This window comes from Aphelocoma coerulescens (assembly GCF_041296385.1).
Source record: "Aphelocoma coerulescens isolate FSJ_1873_10779 chromosome Z unlocalized genomic scaffold, UR_Acoe_1.0 ChrZ, whole genome shotgun sequence".
Taxonomy (NCBI): Eukaryota; Metazoa; Chordata; class Aves; order Passeriformes; family Corvidae; genus Aphelocoma; species Aphelocoma coerulescens.
This window is the reverse complement of record NW_027184085.1, coordinates 3,673,606-3,694,787: the sequence shown is the minus strand read 5'-3', so window position 1 is coordinate 3,694,787 and position 21,182 is coordinate 3,673,606. Positions and strand designations below refer to the sequence as shown.

Here is a 21,182-nt window from a genome sequence, read left to right as displayed (position 1 = left end):
TCACCAATTTCCTCATGTGGTAATGAGCAAATTGCCATCATTATGGAATAGAAAGATGTAATCTTAAAAAACAGCTCTTGGGGGGAAAAGTTATGGACTTTAAATGAACAATATGTTCTGTTGCTCTGTGATTCTTTTTGTTAAAGAGACTCAGTTTGGGTTTATGCATGATCAAGTAATCCCATCACAACTCTGTTGTACATTTCCTTGTTTTCTATCCTGTCCACTTCCCCTATCACTAGTGTAAGCTTTTCCAGATGATAATCCTTTTACCATGTTCGATACTGCTGTGCCCATTTACATCTCTATAAAATTAAATCATAGTAAACCATCAAGTACAAGACAACTTTAGTGAGAGACAAGCTCCTGGGAGGGTCAGTCGTAGACAACAACTCACAGTAACAGGAGTCAGAAATAGCAAATAAATTCACGGAACCACCACTTCTTATTTAATAACACATTTCCACCTAAGTATTGATGAGTTGTATACTGGCAGGCTCTAGGGTCTCCTATTTTTGGGGGATTTGATATTTATTACAGAAGATTCTTGTTTCCAGCATCTGTGTTTTACCCTCACTGAGGGATTTCTGCAATCTCCCTCTCCTTCAGGACAGTTATTTCTATTACATACTTACAGTCCAAGAGTGGTTTAAGGATCATGCTACTTGGTTGTATCTACAGTCACCAACTCAGCCATCCCCTCCAAAGAGCACCCCCTTAACCTGTAACATCTCCCTGCTTTGTCTCTCTTCTCCCTTCCCATTCACCATGGCTTCAGCTTCACCTCATCTCTCCTGGAGAATTGTCCCATCCCCCTGAGTGGGAAAAGTGAAAATCCAGTTGGCTCATACTTCTGGCACTGCTCAAGGCCAAGGAGGTTCACAATTGTTCCCAAGCTTTCCTCTTGGTGTTTGTTTTCTTGCTTTTATGTGTTTTCCCTGACTGCTTAAGTAAACTTGTACCCTAATGCTTGCTCCTTATGTGCAATTTGTTGTGAAAGAGCAAAAGAAATAATATCCTGTAAAATTTAATGGCACTGTAATTCTTTTTCATTTTTGTTTTGCATTTCTGCAGTTCTATTTGCATTTATGTGAAGCTTTTGATTCTGTACTTCTCTCTTTAGGAATATTAGTGGAAGGTGTATAGATTAAAAAAAAAAAAAAAGGAAAGAAAAGTTATCTCACATTCAGATAATGAGAAGATAAACAAGGGAAAAATAGAGTTTTGTTTCAGCTTTCCCATCTTTTTCAGAACTTTGAAGTATGTCTTGTGTTTATCTCCAGAAATAGCTATTAGAGCGTCAAGTGCTCCCATCTAGCTGATTACTGTGTAGCCCTAACAAACTGGGAAATTGAAATAGAAATTGAGAGAAGGTCTTGCCATAATGATACTTCTGAGTTCTCAAAAATAATTTAAATGTAGCTGAAATGGTTTAAAAGTGCACAAAATTTGGCACTGTGCTCATGTCTCTCATCCTTGTTCTTCATCTTGTTGTGAAAGGTTTTTGCTATACACAAGGGACTGGAAGCAAGACATGTCCCTCAATATAAAATCATTCTCCTTTCAACAGGCATGAAAAGCCTCCCTAACTGCAGCTGACCCAGATCTGGAATCCTCCATCTCCTGTTTGCCTGTAATTTGTGCTAATCTTCAAGCATCTGCGGAAGTGTACTGAACTTTTCTGGGTCAGTTAGTCGTTTTGGTTTTTATTTTGTTTTGGAGAGGGGTGGTAGGAGGTTAAGACCTTTTTCTCATGCTAGGAAAACAAAGTACATGAGCTCTTATCTCCTATCAGACATATAACCCCTCACAAACTGTTCCTGAGTACACAAACTTTGTAAAATTTTAACCTCTCTGAAATTAGTTTCCTCCTTTCTGACAATAAAGAGGGATTTTAACATTGCCCAGGTAGAACTTCAGTTGTGGCCAGGTGGATCAAGATATAGGAAACAAGGGCTGGATTCCCAGCTGGTTTAAGTTAATTCAGGCATATGGAGTGCAGGGGGGCTGTGCTTTGGTCTGAAGGGGGCTGAAACTCTGGTCTGGCTGTAATGGGGTACTACAGCATTGTGAAAAACACCTATCAGTGAAATTTCTGGGTACAGAACATTCTCCCAAAGGAAGAACTACCTCTGGCCTATTGGCCTCCAGTGCATTATCTGACTGTTCAAGTGGAACAAGATGTTAACATGAGCGTTGCACAATTTGATAGGATAAGTATTTGAAAGCCACAGTTGATGCGATGGGTTCTGTACTCAATTGCAAAACTTTATTTTCTATCTGTAACAAATAAAAAGAATGGCCATATCTGTCATCTTCTTCCAATGGGTTGACCAGGAAACAGCCATCTCCTGCAGGCATTTGGCTGTGTCTCCATATATAAATACAGAGGTGACTTTGTGAGCCTTTCCCAAAGTGTCTCGAGCAGGCTGTGAGGTAAGATGCATCCGTCTAATAATTCCATCTTTATTTTGCAGATGTTTGAAAAAAAAATACAGAACTTTTTCCTTGCTTTTTCTGCAGTAAACATGGGAATAATCTTTAAGGGCTAGTCTTTATTTATAACATTTGAAATAAATTTCTAAATTCTTCATGGCCAACAACCTTAAGAGGAACTGATATAAATCTAGAAACTTTAACTTTTACTTTACTAGACTAATTTTTTTAAATTATCTTTATGTTCCTTATTGCTTCAGGAACATTTTGGATTGCCACACAACTTTGTGATGGAAAAAAACTAACTTCTGTAACCTCTCAATAAGGCTTATGTCTAAGAAACTTAGAAAATCTCTGAGAAAAAACCCCAGCGTTTCACTTACGCATGCAGATTGTGCAGTTCCAAACATAAGAATTTGAGGGGGGGTTTTTTGGCTTTTGTTTTTTTTGCATCAAAGACAACGAGTGTGTCAGACAGTCTTACGCATGAATTTGTAACTTGGTGCTCCTGTATGCCAACGGTGTAATTGTTAGTGCATGCTCTGAGAGTTGATTTTAAAGGTCTTAAAGTGTCAGTTTTAATAATTCATATTGATTCAGTAGGGGATGAGGATGCTTGACATGTTAAATTATTAGCATTTACATTATGAATGTGTTAATTACTGTATTTTTAATGCTGTTAGCTTTTATAAACTAAGAGTATTCTTAAAGGGACACCAGCAGATTTGCAACACATTAGAAAACAGTGTTATACAAACCAGCATTAGAAATGTTTCTCCTTTTCTTTTCACTCCTCACTCTCCCGTTTTACACTTCAGTAAGGATCTTCTGTTCATTTGTCTTTCGCACCTGAACACTGAGATAATGTGTCGTAGGTTAGCAAGCATGAGTAAAGAGTATTTTAGACCAAACCACTACATAATGCCACATAAGCAAACAGGTAAATTAATAAATTATAAATAAAGCAAAAAAAGCAGGAAGTAAAAGAGACTAAAAGAAAGTATTTGGTCATTCAGCTTGCATTGATCTGTGATAATCCAGTCATGAGTCGTGTTATAGATTCCCCTACCACCCCTCTCTGCTGCTACAGCCACAGTGATGATGGTTTCGATTTTTTTCAGTTAAAAGTATCTGATTAACAATGATGGCCAACAAACAAGCAGAGTTAAACAATTTACAGACATGCTTCCAATCCTTTCCTTTGGAGAAAAAATGGTTTAACTTTACTCAGAGGTTTCTGTGCAGTTAAGCAAAAGGTAATTTATCTACAAGCAATGCAGCTTGATATAACATTGTGTCACAGGCAAGAGAACTAATATTTTCCTATATCTCTGGGACATTTCAGCCACACCTGGACATTTTATTGGCACATACTGTCTTGAGAAACCCTTGTGGGACCAGCAGAGGTTGAAAACTTGCAGGGTGTATTGAGTAAACGAGGCTCTGGCAGAGATAAGGCAATCGTTAAATCAAAGTCTACTGATAGTGGTCAGGGACAGAAATGATGTAGCAGGATCTATATGTCGGTACAGGAGATGGAGATAAGGGACAACATTAGATGGATGTAAAGAAAACCTCTCAGATCAGGCTGGGGCACCTCATCCCCACCCTCACAATGCCCGGCTCTTAAAGCTGCATTCGCAGAACTGTCCTCTGAGGCAAGAAGAGAAAGAGATTTTCCAGAGAAAGAGGGGAAGCTTTTGATAAGGTACTGATCTGAATTTGGGGCTGGAGATGGATAGGATAGGATTAGGATTAGGATTAGGATTAGGATAGGATAGTATAGGATAGGATAGGAAAACAGGATATTTCTGTTGCAAGGGACCTCCAGTGATCATCTAATCCAACTGCCTGACCAGCTCAGGGGTATTGAAAATTAAAACAAATCATTAGGGGCAAAGCAAATTATTAAGGGCAACATAATTAAATTATATCCAGATATGTGATTTTGGCCACTGGTAACTCACTAGGACTACTGAATTTTGCCCATGGACAAAGCACAGGAGGATCTGTACATAAAGGTTGGATAGGAAAGGGTGTCCTCTAAAGGCAGAAATAAATCTGAGCTTCTTCTTGTGCTTATTCCTCTTCAACCTATGTCAGCTGCTGAAGACCATTAATGCAGGTACAGATTTCACTTAAGAAGTCTGCAACAACCTTTCTGTATGTCCACATATTCTTTAGAGAAGGCTTAACGCGAAAAGAGCAATCACAGCTCTCGTTTGTCTGGAGGGCTTCTTCCAAGTGCTCCTGCACAGTGCCTGAACAAGGTCTCTTAAATTGCAGTGGAGGTACATAATTGTGTCATTAATTAAAGCTGGAGGAGCTGGGCAGTGAGGGGGAGGCAGAGGGGAGCAGCTTGGGAGTTTCAAATTGGAGGGACGATTTTTCAGTTGGACATTACGCATAATCTTGGGGCTGCACCTTCTAGTGGCATGGCTGCACTTGAGTCTGGAGCTTTCATCTCTGTCTTTTGGAGTTTGAAAGCCTGAGGCTCTAAGATGTGTTTCTGCATATTCTTTCTCCTGGCCAGTCTTGCTGTATCATTCAATTTTTAATCTGTAGGAGGGATGAAAGGAGGAGGTGCTGAAAAACCCAGGAAAGCAGAATTTCTAATTTCTTCAATCTACAAGTGATGGAATATTTGCCAAAGAACATTGTAGTATGATTTCTCAAGCTTTCAGAAATCTACTGGATAACACAATAATTTCTAAAATCCTGCAAAGAAGTTCAGATGATAGGCAGTTTTTTTGGCAACAAACAGCTTTGGTTCTGCCTTGCTCTCTGCAAGCACAACAGTAAGGGCTGATCTATAAATATTTTACTTTTCTTTTTAAAGTTTCTACCATTCTTATTAGTACTTAAAGTATTTTTGTCTGAGTTTATTTGGGCTTCTGGTTCATAATAAAATCAGATATTGTGTTATCATCTGAATCCCAGTTAATATGACAAGCACCAGGTACCTTGAATGCTGCCTGCAGATAAAATCCTTTCCAAGAGGAATGTTTACCCTGCTTCTTGGACTCAGGGAGCTCCAAGAACTTTTACAAAGTGATATTACCTGGTTCAATGAAAAAATTATAATAATCATAATAGTAATCAAGTTTCCCTCCTTCTGGCTATATCCCAGAAGTGCATCCTCAGTTGAGGGCTTGCTAAGCTGGACTTTGTGAGTTCCAGCTCAGTAAATCTGTGCAAACAAGACACACTTTGGGTAAAAAACCTCCCCTAAGGAGGTTGCAGGCTGCTCAAGGCAGTTTGACACGAGCAGATTAATACCTTTCCTGGTAGGTTTTTATTTCTCCAAGAATTTTTTTAACCCAACACCTTTATTCTTGTTGTCATCTTATGAATGTTCTATAGGACATTTCTCACACATCTCAAGAAGCCTATGAGTCCGTATTTTTAAACTAAAAATTAGGCTCCTGTAAAGATATCCATGAATATAAATTCTGTCACAGTTTGGGAAAGTGTTAAACATTCTGTAAGTGTTACCAACCTGGAGTTTTGAAATTTAATTAGCTCATAATATATAGCTACTTTCCATAAGTAGATTCTCTGAAAATATATAGAGGAAGAATGAACATTCAGGAATCAGTAATAAACAATGGAACTTTATGTTGCTCAAATCTTCTATATCATCACTCTTGGTTTTGTTTTTGATGATTGTGTATTTCTTCCTTTTCATTAAAACGAAATCCTACATGAGGGCTCTGACAAGCGATAAATACGAATTTGTGTCACTTTCCCATTTTTTTCTTTACAGAGGTGATCTCCTTCTATAAATATTTTTCACATTTTGAATACAAAAGAAAAAAATACTGTGCCTAAAATTTTTCAAAATGGGCACTGAAAATTCTCAACACATACCCAGTTTAAAGGTGGAGCTTTGACCTCAAGTGTGTTATTTTGCTTTTCTAATATAAGATATTACTTTAGTTTTGCTTTTGGTTTTGAAAAATTCTGGTTTCTTCTACAGCCCAATTCAGGAAATATCTGTACCCTGAACAACAGTTAATAAACGTGCATATTCCAGACATGGTTTTAGATTACCCCCAAATGAACAGAAGCACATTATTGAAACCTCTATTAAACATTGCTCCTGGGAAATATTCTGACCAGGAGTGGATTCAAATACATGCTAAGCTCATACACACCCAGTCTTAGACCATGCATTGTATGTGAAATCATAATTCCTTTTTCCTAAGCTCTTGGACATATGGGATGCAGAGCAAAATTTTTAAATTTACATACGAAATAATGTGAAATGAGTAAACTTCAATTCACTACAGCCTTTAAATGAGAGGAAAAACCAACCCTGATCAATCTGCTCTTTCATTCAGGTCCAAGAAACTCCTCCTGGAGCTTTTTTCTGGTTTGAATTTCTTATCACTGTCACCAACCACAGACTGAACCTCAGCACCATTCCCCCATTGAAGTGAGATGCTCTGACTGGCTGGTGAGTATGAGATGAAATAAAATGTACTGATCAGATAAGCGTGGCAGAGCCTCAGTGACCAGCAGGAGCTGCTGTAGATGATCTGTGTTTTTGCAGAGTCGAGGTGATGGATTTGGATCTGAGTCTGGGTTGGGTTGAATATATTTTGGTGTCTTTAAATGCTGCCCTATGTATCAAGTAACTTCTGTCCCACACAAAGAAGGAGGGCAACTCTTCCCTAAGAATTTTTTTGCTCTCACTTACAGCCTCTGTTTATCTTGCTTTGTTTAGTTCATCAAATTTTTTTTCATAGCAACAGTTGATCTGGCTCCTTGCCTCAGTAGATTTTTTTTTTTTTGCTTTCCTTTTGGTCTTTTTCTAAATGAGCATAAATCTGCTAAGTCCTGTAAGGTACAGGGAAGTCACAGGTGTCCTTAAAACGAAATAGCAACAGTTACCTAAAGAAAACTCACTCTTAGAGAAAATACAAAGAAAGATTTAATAGAAAATTACACAAATAAGATTTATTAGAAAATTATGAACCTCTCCTTTGAGTGCACTGTAACCAGTATAAAAGTCCCCTTTCCACAAGAAGAGACATCTGAAAGGTAGGTATAATTTTTCCAAACAGTGGATTTGTTCCAGTTTGTGTAGAAAAAGTACAGAGATACCAACTGATTTGTAGAGAACCATTTGGCTTTTAAACCCCACAAAACATCTCCAGAAAAGAAAACTTCAAATGCAAATGTTTTCAGATATGTATCTTGTTTTCCTATAAGTTTTCAAAATCATTTATATGGTTTATTACTTAGCAGTAGCAAGAACTTTTGACATTTTCACTTTTTTTTTTGTAAGGATAGGGGGGTTGTGACGCCTTTTGTTTCATAATGTAATTTTGTACCGTGTTTTTTTCTCAGATCATTACCTTTACAGCTAACCCTTTGTTGGTTACAAATGTACATTTACTTGTGCAAGTAGGCCCTGGGTTCAGGATGGGTTCAGCAGACCTTATCTGTGCTGATAAATGTGGGGTTTTCCTGTGAATAGCATTATGGGAACAAAACCCCAGGTATAGACCTGTACAGTGCAGCTGTGGCAGCCTGTTACTGTGAGTAACTCTGCAAAGATGGGATCTGCTGGGGCTTCTCTTTGTGTGTTTGCACAACTGAAACACCACGGATCATACTTGCAAAGCCTTTTATTTTTCTCCCCCTCCCGGAAAGCCGTATCTGTCTTTATCTTCTGCATCAATCTCTCCCTACACCGAGACAGTAAAGTTAGGACACAGGATGGCTTTGTCTGCGGGAACATATTCAGACTAGTCTTCCAGACTAATTTTCTGCTTGGGTTACTTTCCTAATTATAATTTGTGTTCTCATCATGTCGTGGAAGAGTACATTTTAAATGAGCTTGCAATACACAATGTAGAATACCAGTTTTATAGCACTGTCCGTAGCCTAGAATACCAGTTTTAAATTTGTCATAATGCAAATGCCATAATAATTGCAAGTTTTCAACCCTGTGATCTACTTTTTTTCCCCAGCTGCTTGTAAACTGAAGGTTCAAGTTTCATTTTCCCACTCCATAAGTAAGAGTTTTGGGGCAGGATGTTGATCTAACTCCTTACAATCAGAGCTGTGTATGTTATGGATCATGTTCCAAAACACTATTAAATATGTGGAAAGGGAAAAAAAAAATTACATTAATTATGCCTTCTTTAGCCCTCTTATGTTTGCTAATAGGTTTTAAATGGACTGTTTGGGGTTTTTTTAGTGATAACCACAAAAAAGTGTTTCATCCTCTGAATTAATACTAGAACCATTTTCTGGGAATGGAGAACTAATTTTTATTGAGTGATAGTTATAAGATGCCTGATTGTGTTGCGACTAGAAGAAGTGAAAGTTCCGACTGACTTAGCCACCTACTGCTTGGGAACAGCCTCATGCAAAGATTTTCAGGGGAGTATTATTCTATTGAGTTCGCCGTGAGACACTTTAGAAGAGCAGAACTATGCACAAAACCATGTGCATAGGGAAAAAAAAAGTCATATATATTGTTTACAAGTTTATCTGGATATGTTTATTTGCACACCTTACCTAGCCTGATTTACCTTATCATAGTTTCTACTTACAAGTACATCATCGAGCCAGGGTTTTATAATAAAATTACCCATGTTGCCTTTGAGAGTGGTCACAGGAAAGCCAGATTGTTCCCTACCCTAAAGAATTTTATCCTGCTGTTGTCATACAGCAGGATAAATGACAGTACCCACGCTGGGTGTGATACTTTTGATGTGAGAGAGAGAAGGAGCTCAGCTTCCATGCCTCCCTGGTCCCACTTTGCAATATGATGAGATTGCATGTTTGGATCTGCTTAGTCCCTGAATGCTGATTTAGATCTCACCCTTTGTAGCCTTGTAGGAAAGATCTCAATGCTGCCCTGGTGGGTAATAATTATAGATCATTAGTTGCAAGACTAATTCACTGTGAAAGTGTATGATAGCACGAACACTTGTTGTCCCTGTGCAGCCATACTCATTTGAGGGTTTTTGCATGAATGTTTTCCATTGAGATATGGATGTTTTGGGTTGTGTTACAAAAGACCTGACTATTCTGGGCATTTGAGTGCCCCAAGCACAGCTATCTTCCCTGCAGATATGAGAGGGGTGCAGAGAGCTCAGGAGAAGGATGGTGGAACACCTTCCCAGCCCACCCACTTTGAGTGTGACAGGAAGAACAAACACTTCTGGGGATCCACTGCAGCCCAAGGGAAAACAGAAAGAGATTTGTCTCTTCAACTCTCAGTAACCACAGGATCTTTCCCCTCACCCAGGCTGCCAAAAATCACCCAGTCAATGCTAGAAATTAACTTGTCTGAGGGAGAACATGCAAGATCTCTCCCCCCTCGATATGGCAGGAGGGGGGTGCAATGGTCCACAGGACAGTGTAGCTCAGCGCTTCAATCATCTCCCCAGACTTGAGCAGCTGAGATGTGGAAATCACTTTGACGTAAATCTCTCAGCAGGTTTTTTGTCTGAAATAAATGGTCCATAAAGGAAATGCAAAATTGTTTGGTGGACAGGATTATCTATGTGTTTACTGCTCTCAGCACTTTTCTTTTGTCTTTTGACTGTGTAGCTCCCATTGGTGTGAATAGCTGTGCACGAAGCTAAACTGCTGAACACAAGCAGAGTGTGAGAGCCTCTCCCTTTAAACTTGTGACAGCTCTGCACTCGTGATTGCAGGAAATGTCAAGTTAGAAGAATTACTAGTAGTACGAAGTAATTATTTTTCATTTCCAAGGTTGTCTGTTTCAGCGTTAACCCAAATGTAAACTTTCTATAATTCTGCATCATTATCATAAACCTCCCCACCCCCCCCTCCAGATTTCATTTATTTATTTATTTATTATATATTTATTACTTTTTCATTCATTTATTTATTTATTACTTTCATTTCCAGTTGCTGTTTTACATGTGCACCCTCACACATACATGCACACAGCTGTGGCAGCTCATAGTGGGTTTTTTCACGGTATTCCATCCCTTCAGCTCTATTTGAGTATGTATTATTCCGTTTCCATAACATGCTGATGATATACAATACTTGTATAAAGGTTCAAATCAATGTTTATCACATCAGAGCACTATCATTCAAAAAGGAAGCACAAATCAATAATTCATTAAGCAAGAGAGAAATGAATGATTTGAATTTGTTGCTCTTCTCCCCTCTAATACTTTCAAAAGGAATTGCATTGTTTAAATGAAGTTTGATCACTTTTGGACTAAATGAGCCTGATTTAATGCATCTGATAGTAGTCAGCATAGTATTCATCATGGGACAAATAGTAGAAATACACAATTATCAAATACATTTTTCAGGTTGCTGAAACTTCTTACTCATTGAAAATATTTAGTTCTATAAAAAATACAGGGAGTGAGGGGGCTGGGGGGGTTTTATATGGGGTTTCAAGTTGAATGAAATAGCTTTTTTAAAGATAGATAAAAATTATTCATTTCAAGTTGGAGTCCTTCATGTTCAAAATGCTTGTCTCATGAAAAACTAATAGAGCTACTTTGAAATAAAAAAAATTTACTCTTTGCAAAAAGGGTATATTTAATCTCGGAAATGTTAAGTGTGACACTTCTGGAAAAATTAAAGAAGTTTTCCTTGGGGCTTCAATTTTTGACTGAAACAACCAGAGTAGACATACAAACGTGGCTGCTAATCAGCTCAATATTTCTTTTCTTTTCACTGATAATCAGCTCTAAATTTCCTTCTTGTATCTGGAAGAACAAACTCCACCATTTTCTGGTATCATGTTTATGTTGAAACCGCAGGAAGGTCCCAATTTTCTTTCTCTGAGCCTGTCCAAACCCACAAGAAATCTAGGTCATCTCCTGCATTGGAAGGTGGGCTAAACGAATGAGCCCTTGGAATTCAGATGCACCCTTAGCCCTCCTAATTTCCTAATTCACCAGCAATAAAGTGGTCATTGCTGATGTCACAGGGAATTCCTTGTGGTTTCAAAATACGATGACAGAGTATCCACCAGGAACCACAGAGAATTAGCAGTTGCTTTCACTGAGGATGAGTGTCCTCTATTGATTGGTTTTCATTGCCTGAACTCAATAACGCTTTTATTTATGATGACATAGTTTATGATTACTTATTTATCTGCTGTGTGTAAGATGAGCTTAGAATCAAATTACCATATTTACCAAAATGGTAAATTGGATTCTGGATTCTTGCAGAAGATATTTTATTCCCAGACGTATAACAGAACTCAATAGAAAAGAAAAAAATACCCATGATGGCATTGAAATTTTCCAGTCTCTACTCTTTGATATCCCCATCACTGAGATGATGGCTTCCTCTCTGCTCAACTTCTGATCCATTCTGATGGCCCTGTGAGGAACTTTGTTTTCAAAATTTTTACCTTCCCTATAAAATTCTACCTTCAAAGGTGAACTTACAGCAGCTGAAATCAGCACAGCTCTCTCAGAGTTATTTGCTTGACAGGTCAGATGTAGTCTAGGCCGGGTTCATGAAGTGGTTACACAAATGCAGAGACTGTTAACATTGTGTAGCTTTGGGTTAACAGGTCCCTGAGTGAAGTCACCTAGATTGTAGTGGGGACAGATGACTTTAGGCTTCCCCTCTTGTCATAGTTGTCATACTCTTCCCTGCGGGGGTAAAAACCAACCAACCAACCAACCAACCAAAAAACAAAAGTAAAAATAAAAACAAAAACTAAAACAAAAAAGGTAAGAAAGAAAACCCCCCACATCCTTACCTATGTTTTCTCATAAATAGAAGTGGACTTATTTTGTGGCAATATCTGTTTAGTTGTTGTGCATTTAGGATAACCATGGGTAACCCACGTTAACGGAGGCAACACAAGACAGTATCACTTCTTGCACTGGCAGCCCCTTTACAGGACTACAGATAACATCAAAGTAACTCCTCTATAAACTAAGCTACTGGTCATAATTAAGACTGGAGAAAAAAAACCCAAACTTTTAATCTTCTGATTCATGTCTTCAGGCAATCACAACATGGTGCAGTTTTGTTTTAGCTCGTTTGCTTAATAGAGATTCCTCTGTTGTTCTGATTGACACAGTGCCATTGTATTTTTTATTGACTTTTAAGGTAGTTTTTACAATATCCAAGGTGCACAAGTTAACAGAAAAGTAGTAAAATTTCAAGATAGAAGGAGGCCATAAAGGTGCCGAGCAGGTATAATTTACACTAACAGGAAACTACAAATTAAGGATAACTCCCTTGCTCCCATACCTAGTTAGTCCCTCTGTACATGTTCTCTGAATATGTCAGTAAAATATGAAGTGTTTACATACCATAAAAAGTTAATAGATGATAGAGTTAGCAAATACTTTAGGATTATTAATAAGATTATTTTACGTATGATTAGGCTGAAATTCAGATGCAAGCAGTACGTATACAGTAAAGACTAATTTTTGAAGAACTGTGTTTGGTCTAAATTAAGCAAAGACAATTAAAAAATATATGGACTTTTAAGTACAAGTAAGGAACATAAATATAAATATGATATTGGTAAGAGTAAAACACATTCCCTGAAAGCTCTTTGTACATGAGCTGTTTCAGACATGTCATTTGGGTTCAACAGAGCAGCCTCCCTTTATGAAAATGTAGTTTTTGTGGAAAACTTCAAAGGACATACATGACAAGATTGTTTTTTTCTTTTGCCGTCTATGTAGCTCTATGCACTCTCTGATTGCTTCTTGTTAATATGTCTGTTTGTTGAATAAATTCCGTTTTTAGTATTTTAGGAGTCTCCGATCCTGCCGTGGAGAGGACACAGTTACATTTTACATGTTGATGCTCTTGTAAGTGATGAGTCCCTGTAGAAGGACTTCCTGAAAATTATTACCAATAATTTCACAGTGCTCCCCATGTCATCTGTTGATATCTGTGTTTACCCATGAATAAAATAGGACAATTATGTTACAGAATCTCCCTGAGTTCAGCTGTCCAATATTTTTAAGGCTTTGTTAGTGTTATGTCATTTTTTTCTCAGGTTTTTTTTTTTTTCTGGAGCAAAATGGTATCTTTCTTTTAATCAAATAATGAGCTTTTGTGAGCTTGTCTTGTTTCACAGATTTTGCAATCATAAACCCACAGTTTGGGGTTTTTTTTCAGTTACATCCTTCCAGTTTCACTAACAATACGAATTGCATTGATCAAGTTTAGCTAGTGTATTGGAGAAAGAGAGGCAAGTCACAGAACAATCCTTCATTATCACCTGAATAAATTCATTTGGCTTCTTGAACTAATCCCTCTGTTTCCATTCTGTGGTCGATAAGATGGATGTTTTCAAATACAAATGATACCATTCTAAATCAAGCTTCTGATATTGATCAGATGAACATCTACAACACACCCTGTTTCTCTTCACCAGCCACAAAGAGGACCAAGGGCAACCAGCTCTTGTCCTGGCAAAATGATTTGCACCCTGAGACCAGCATAGTCCTGATCATGGTGGACTTCTCTGTATCACACAGCCTTTAGGTGTTCCTCGAGGAATTTCTCCTGCAAATATCTCCAGGTGATGAAGTTCATGTTAATCTCACCAAGCAAGTGTAGAGTCTGCTCAAAGACCTCTATCCAGTAGCACAAAAGGTGACTTGGGATGATGCTTTAGCTTTATATCAACCTTTGCTGTGGATACAGAGTTTCCATTTCATTTAGATGATCCAGTCAGAAAGAAGAAATAATACTGAAAGAAAGGTTGCCGTTTTCTGTTAAATTCTGCAGAGCTTTCCCATGAAACGATAGCGAAGGCGTCTCTTCACCACGAGGCATTTTGCCAATTAAGATTTACTGTGTTGTCTTTACACATGGGATTTACTGCAGTTGTTTCAACCACTGAACTTTCTCTCAGGCATCAGCCCACACCTTATTATAATCAAAAATCCTTGTCATTAATCCCATTACATTGTTCTTGGTCGTGGGATAAATTCATCAATGGATGATCTCACCCTGCTTAATCTCATTAGTTTAGATTATTTCTTTTCTAGATATCCTTATCATAATCTTATCATCACAACCCTTGGGAATTTTGGCCCCAAAGTGCTGTCATGTGTGTTGGGTTTGTTGGTTGGTTTTTTTTTCTTTTAATTAATATTTCACAATTTGATAAGAAGGTTACCATTTAACCCTCAATTGCCTCTGATGAGACAAAGAAAAGCTTTGGAAATGACTCAACAGATGACTGCATATTATGGATCTCAATTGCCTCCACATGGTAGTGCTCAGATTTTTAAAGATTTGCTTCTGTGCACTGCCATTTTTCACAGGTACCTAGACAGAGACATAATTTGCAGTCAGCTGAATGCTGACTGTACCCCTGACTGCATCACTTTGTTTTGATAGAACCCGCTCAATCATACTGAGCAGTACCTTTCCTCAGAACAGACTCAAAATTTCAACTCTGAAAATATTATCTGAACTGCCAGCTAATACTGAATAAGCATGAACTCCATCAATTACTTCTTTAGGAGGAAAACCCCACAGTCTTCCCTGTATCTAATTTTCTTTTTCTGCAGGTGTTCTAAAATACAGCAATATTTTATAACACGAGAGTCCTTTCTTTCTTTACAAGGTAGGTAAAGGAGGAAAAGCTACTGATACTGCACATCCTTTATAAATGAAGCTAGCAGTCATACTTGTTGGAGCACGGGGCTCCATGTGAAGCCTAGGTCTGAGTTCATGTTTACCTTAACAGATTCAAAATAGACCTTGTGGCTCCTACAGGGAGCTCAGCAGACACCAGATTACACTACATTAAATTTAGCACTTTTTTTTGGTGGAAATGGTGAAGCTGATGAGAAAATGATTCAAGATTTTTTTTGAGTCTGAAAGAGACATCAATTGACTGTAGAGCTCTCAAATCTACCGTGTCAGATGCCTGCTTCGGAAAGGAGGTAGATCTGTGTGTTCATCTCTCTTTCAAAGGCTGTTTATGCACTTTATCTAATGACTCTTTCATGTAAATGATCTCCCTCTGAGTTAGATTAGAGCCCTTGGAATAATAAAATGAGGTTAGGCACATATTAGTATGTGGATATACTCCTCTGCTCCTCTGAGGTCTCGTAACATTATTCATGAGTATATGAATGACCGCAGTCTGTTCTGAGTCTGTTTTCAGGTCCCTTGTGTTCCCCAAAAGAAGCTTTTCTGAATATTTATATGTCATTCATGATTCAAAATGGGTCTTTATTCTTCAGCCATCCAGTCACTAATTGCATTTAAACTGACCAGTCTGGGGACAGTACCCTATGATTGAAGTAAAACATGACACATAATGTGCATTTTGTAGTGAGTAGGTGCCATTCATGAATGCCTCATACTCCAGAAACTTGGTCAAAGCTGCTTAGTGAATGTTTATAAATAAATCAATTTTCAAAAATCAATGCAAGGTTGCAAACAATTTCTAGGAATAAAAGCACCCACACAAAATATTGGTGACCACCATTCAGACCACTCTGCAGAGAAAGCTGCTCTTGGAGTTGAAAACTCATTTGAACAAACATACAAATCATTCATGAACCCAGCAATCCGAACAAGCTGATCACAGACAACTTGTGCAGCTGTAGGAGATAAACATAATATGTTTTATTCTTTAGTGCAGTTGCACAGGCCGTTTGCCATGTGCTTTGAGAACTCTTGCGGATTTGTGGTCAGAGGAATACCACTACAGAATCATTGCATTAGTAAGTGTGGTACACTAGTGCTCATGGTTTAGCAGATTTTGCCTTCACTGCTATCCAATCAATCAATTCATCTATCAACTATTATCATAAACTTTTTTGTGTTATATGCTTCCATGACTTACATTTCTGCTTTTATTTCCTCAGACTCGTTTTCTATCTTATTTTCTTAGTCATAATCAATAGTTCTTCAGTGGAAGTCCACAGCTTCTTGTGGAATGATGTCACTAATATTCTTCTGAGTCTTTCCTTCCTTCCTTCCTTCCTTCCTTCCTTCCTTCCTTCCTTCCTTCCTTCCTTCCTTCCTTCCTTCCATCCATCCATCTATCCATCCATCCATCCATCCATCCATCCATCCATCATATGCCAGCTCTCAGTAAGAACCTCTTACCACTTCTTCACAACTCTTCCTTTCGTTTCCTACGAATTTCAGCAGTTTCCAGAAATTCAAGGTGGTGACAGTGCACTACTCCAATCCTAATCCAATCCAATGTAGGAAACTGCTGTGGTCCATGTGCCTTTGGTAACCAACCAGTGAGTTTCCAGTGCTGCACAATGACTTTACAACAGGCAGACATTGGTCAAAGCAGGATGAAGTGTCAGCACTCCAGCAAACTGTCAAATCCTAAGCCAGCTACAGCTGAGTCCAAGAAACTTGTCCAAGAATTAAGAGCTAACCACACGCATGAGGTCTCACTTGCATGCATGAATACAGGTCAACCATCACTGTATATGAAATAGAGATTTTGAGAAAACAAAAGTTATGCACGAATAATTGACTTTCTGGCAAGAAAAACCTTCTTTTCTTCAAATGCCTTACTGAGTTTCCAACTATTGTGTTGCAGGCAAGGGGACTTCTCTAATTTGCTGTGCTCAAGGGTTGTTGGCATTTCTGTAGTCCTGAGAAATCCTCCTGGATGAGGAAAATACTTGAGTCCCAAGGAGAAGTTAAGTCTGTAAGGGGGTATCTCTCCAGATCAGAACTGTCGTCCACAAGGGAATTCATGCATCCTTTGCTTGAAAATGGAAGCTGAGATAGAGGGAGCAAAGATATAGAAAATTGTCACCCAGGGTATCTGTTTCAGAATCAAATGTCAAAAATTTAGTAAATATCTCTTTTTCCTTTGATGTTTATGTTCTGCTAATGATGACTTGGGGATCTATAGTAAATAAGAGTTCTGTTCTTATTGGAAGCTCTATAATTGCAAAAAGGTTTCATTCTCCCATTGCCCAAAACCTCAAGCCAGTTTTGAAGAATATCCTGAAAAAAGTGGAATTGTTCCTCCATGGTTTACCAGAAGCTGGGAACACATCATGTAATTGTGCAGTCAACCATCTCCCTGTAATACTGCAGGACTGTAGAGAAAATACCTTATCTCTGAGAACCTCATGTGAGTTGGCATGGAGGAAAAGTGTCACCTGCACCCCTGGCCGTGGTTTGAAAGTGTAATAATATAAAATAAATTCTGTAAGTCCTATGACACGTCCATCTGAAAACACAAATGGGCAGCATCAGTATGTTTCAAAAATTTAACCTATTCCCTATATTGACATAAATTTAACATTATTTAGCATAATTTTCATATTAACATATAGGGATTTAACAATCTGCCAAACAGCTGACCTATCCAGGTGGAGGAGGAACCATGTGAAACAAATGTGAAACAAATGAGGATGCGTATAAATACCAAAAAAAAAAAAAAAAAAAAAAAAAAAAAAAAAAAAAAAAAAAAAAAAAATTTTGGGTGGTCAGTCATTAATTAGTTATATTAATTACACTTCCACTAAACAAAACCAGATCAGTCAGTATTTAGGCTCAAATAGAGCGGTGTTCAATAAATGCACTCCCTGACCCCTGTGGCAGCCTGATGCATTCCTGGAAGCTGTTTATCCTGTAAAAAGCAGGAGTGTAACTTGTTCTCAGGAACAAGCCCAGCAAAGATTAAAGGAGTAATTAAAGACCAAAACTTCATGCTATATACCATAAAAACCTCTAAACAACGTTGGCCATAGTGAAGCTTTATATTATAAATAGACTGAAACACTAGTTTGGCTGTCCAAGCACTCTGTTTTCAGATATATTGCTGAACTGAGAGTTTTCACTGGATAATTAGCTGTGGTAGAACAAATTTCTGCACCTTAGGTTGATTTAGTCCTTGGAGTCCCCGTTTGAGTTTCTGAAAAGAAAGTATGCGATTAATTGCTCAGCAGCCTGACTGGAGAGTTGTAAGGAAACTACAAGTTAATACCCTTTGAGTGCATTTGAAAAACCTTCTGTGTAGGTAACCTAAACGAGAGATCGGCACACAGGAAAAAAAGAGGCATATTTGTACTCTGGTTCAGTGATGCAAGACAGACCACCACACAAACATTGTGACCCCAGGAGGTGAAGAAATGCATTTTCCCAGTTGTTGTGCTTCTGGCTGGTGGCTTGGGGGCAAGAAATGTATCTGCATTGTGCCAGGGCTCATCAGTGTATGAAATAAAGTTTATCTTCAGTGCCTGTGGATTACTGGGATGGGGAAACATGAACATCTCACACCTGACCCCTATACTTGCCTCCCAGTGTTCAGATCAGTGAAGGCTGCTAACCAGGGAATTTCCCTGGTTTAACTATCAGGAAACAAATAGTCTGTGAATTCTATGTAAAAATAGTATAGAAAGACATAAGCAAGTACTTAAACTTTCCCACCAACCGTACAATTGTGCTTGTGTGGGCACTGGCACATAGTTGTGACATCATCTGCCTTGGTCTGTGTACAGTCATGGTTTGCAGAGAAAATATGCAGTGTGTGAGATTCACCATGGGTGTGAAGCTTGGCATGGTCAGCGCCTTTGTTTGCAATCACTCAGAGTCAGGAAAGGAGAGGGAAATGGAATCTGTCTTTTATTACAAAAGCACAACTGGGGGCAGCTCTGTAACGTACAATAAATAATAATAATAGTACCAAAGTAAAAGTCTTCTATCTAACAGCCTGTTTGGTGTGTGAAACACTTAATTTAAGCATTTTCCTTTGTGCATGAATCTTTGAAAAGCCATTTTTAACATGAAATCTGACAGCATTCATTCATCTTCTCCAATTAAATTTTGCCATTTCATGGCTGTGATGCAAAATTTCAAGGCTTCATTTTTAATGCCAGAGGAGGTCATACCAGAGAAAAATAGTGATCTCTTTTGGCCTTAAGGTGTACGAAGAGCATAGTCTATATATGCATAGTGTCTTTTATGGAAAAAAGAGACAATTCTAACACAAGCAGAAAAAAGCCTTCTCTCTATCGCATGTAACACCAAGAAAAAGTAGTGATCGAGTAATTTGTGGGTGAGAACTCTGTTTTCTAGATACCTATCAGTAAGGAAATGTCAGGTAGTGAGCAATTTCATCACTTTTTTCTGTATCTCTTTTGTTTTGTTGTTGTTATTACTATTATTACTGTTATTATTATTACATCATCATCATTATTATTATTATCATTATCATTATTATTAACATTATTATTGTCTTTTCCTTTTCTGCCTTAATGAACACCCCTTATCTCAACACACAAATTCTACCCTTTTTTTTTTCCCCACAACTCTCTCCCCCACCCCCCTGAGAGGGAAGAAGTGAGCAAGAATCTGTGTGGCATTAACTGCCAGGCTAAGCCACATCAGGAATTGCAATTACTTTATTCCCATAAATATCAATACTGAATTCTGAATAAGTCCCATCCTGGTTAGATGAAAATCATAATAAGCCTGGAGAAGAGAAGCTTCAGAGTGACCTAACTGTGCCCTTCCAGTACCTGAAGGGAGCTGACAAAAAAGATGGAGAGAGACTATTTACAAGGGCATGGAGTGACAGGACAAGGGGGAATGGCTTCAGACTGACAGAGAGCAGAGTTAGATGGGATGTTAGGAAGAAATTCTTCTCTGTGAGGGTGGGAAGGCCCTGGCACAGGTTTCCCAGAGAATCTGTGGCTGCCCCATCTCTGGAAGTGTTCAAGGTCAGGCTGGATGGAGATCTGAGCAACCTGGGATAGTGGAAGGTGTCCCAGCCCATGGCAGGGCAATTGGAACAGGATGAACTTTAAGATCCCTTCCAACCCAAATTATTCTACGATTCTGTGAAATGGCCAAGATGCGAGGAGGAAGTGAGGCCAACATTAAAGTTCACCCAAGAGTTCATGTACTCATTTTCATATCTGCTACGTGGATCCTTGTGGGAGGCATGCAAATGCGGGAGGGTAAAACAGCCTCTAGCAAGCACCCCAGCATGCCTCTTGTTCTGTAGAAAACTTGCCTGTACAACTATTTCTTTTGGCTTGAGGCTCCACAGTTCTGAAACTTCTTATGAAAAGGGAAAAAAAAAACCAAAATAAGAGAAAGAAAGTATCCCTAAAGGCCTCGTTCCATGATTTGAAAGCCAATTTTTAACAGCACACATAACTTTCAAGATTAGATGCCCCGAAGCAAAATAGAGTTCAGAAAGTTTGGGTTTTTTTCTCCACAGGAAATGTTTGGAAGTTCCATGAAATTGTGTGCAGGGACCGCTGGCAAGGGGTGGGAAGGGCAAGCCCCAAAATAGAGAAGTGTAAAAGCAGGACATGTTTTTTAAAAATACAGTGTTGGGCAGCTGCCTTGGAAGACAAACATATTTCAGGTCTGAAAGGTTAGAGTGCTTGTCCCACCATTTTAATCATGGAAAGGCTTCAGACAACTGACCCCTTGCAGTGATACTGTGCCTCATTTAGATCTCTTTTACAGCTGTTTGGGCCAAAGTGAGTCAATTCACTTAATGAAACTCCTCCTGATTTACATCATGGTAAGTAGACTTGGAAGCAATCAGAGAGAGTAATTCTGGCGAAAGCAGTTTCACATGATATTCCATTAACCTACATTCACACAAAGATGCTGTCCCTTTCTCTTCTCCCTTTAATTTCTATTATGCTCAGTTCTGATTCATGAGGCTGGAAGTTGGTTCATTCCTGTCTTCACACTTAAGATAAATAACATAACAGATGTGTCACTGTGAAGCCCTACATGGATCGCTATTTTTCTCCCACTGAATTGCGACTTGG

General features: G+C 38.5%; 1 protein-coding gene across 9 annotated transcripts in view; it reads left to right on the top strand.

Moving 5' to 3' along the window:
* The first annotated feature begins 2,290 nt into the window (after positions 1-2,290).
* The window catches only part of LOC138102991 (urea transporter 2-like), a 302,433-nt gene continuing 283,541 nt past the window's right edge, over positions 2,291-21,182 (top strand). For 6 of the 9 annotated variants that reach the window (XM_069000883.1, XM_069000881.1, XM_069000874.1 and 3 more), the window contains exons 1-2: positions 2,293-2,436; positions 6,780-6,895. The gene's annotated coding sequence lies outside the window, so the exon portion shown is untranslated. Of the gene's footprint in view, positions 2,437-6,779; positions 6,896-20,868; positions 20,927-21,182 lie in introns of all 9 variants that reach the window. The other 3 variants (XM_069000875.1, XM_069000876.1, XM_069000879.1) reach the window with 2 other exon arrangements.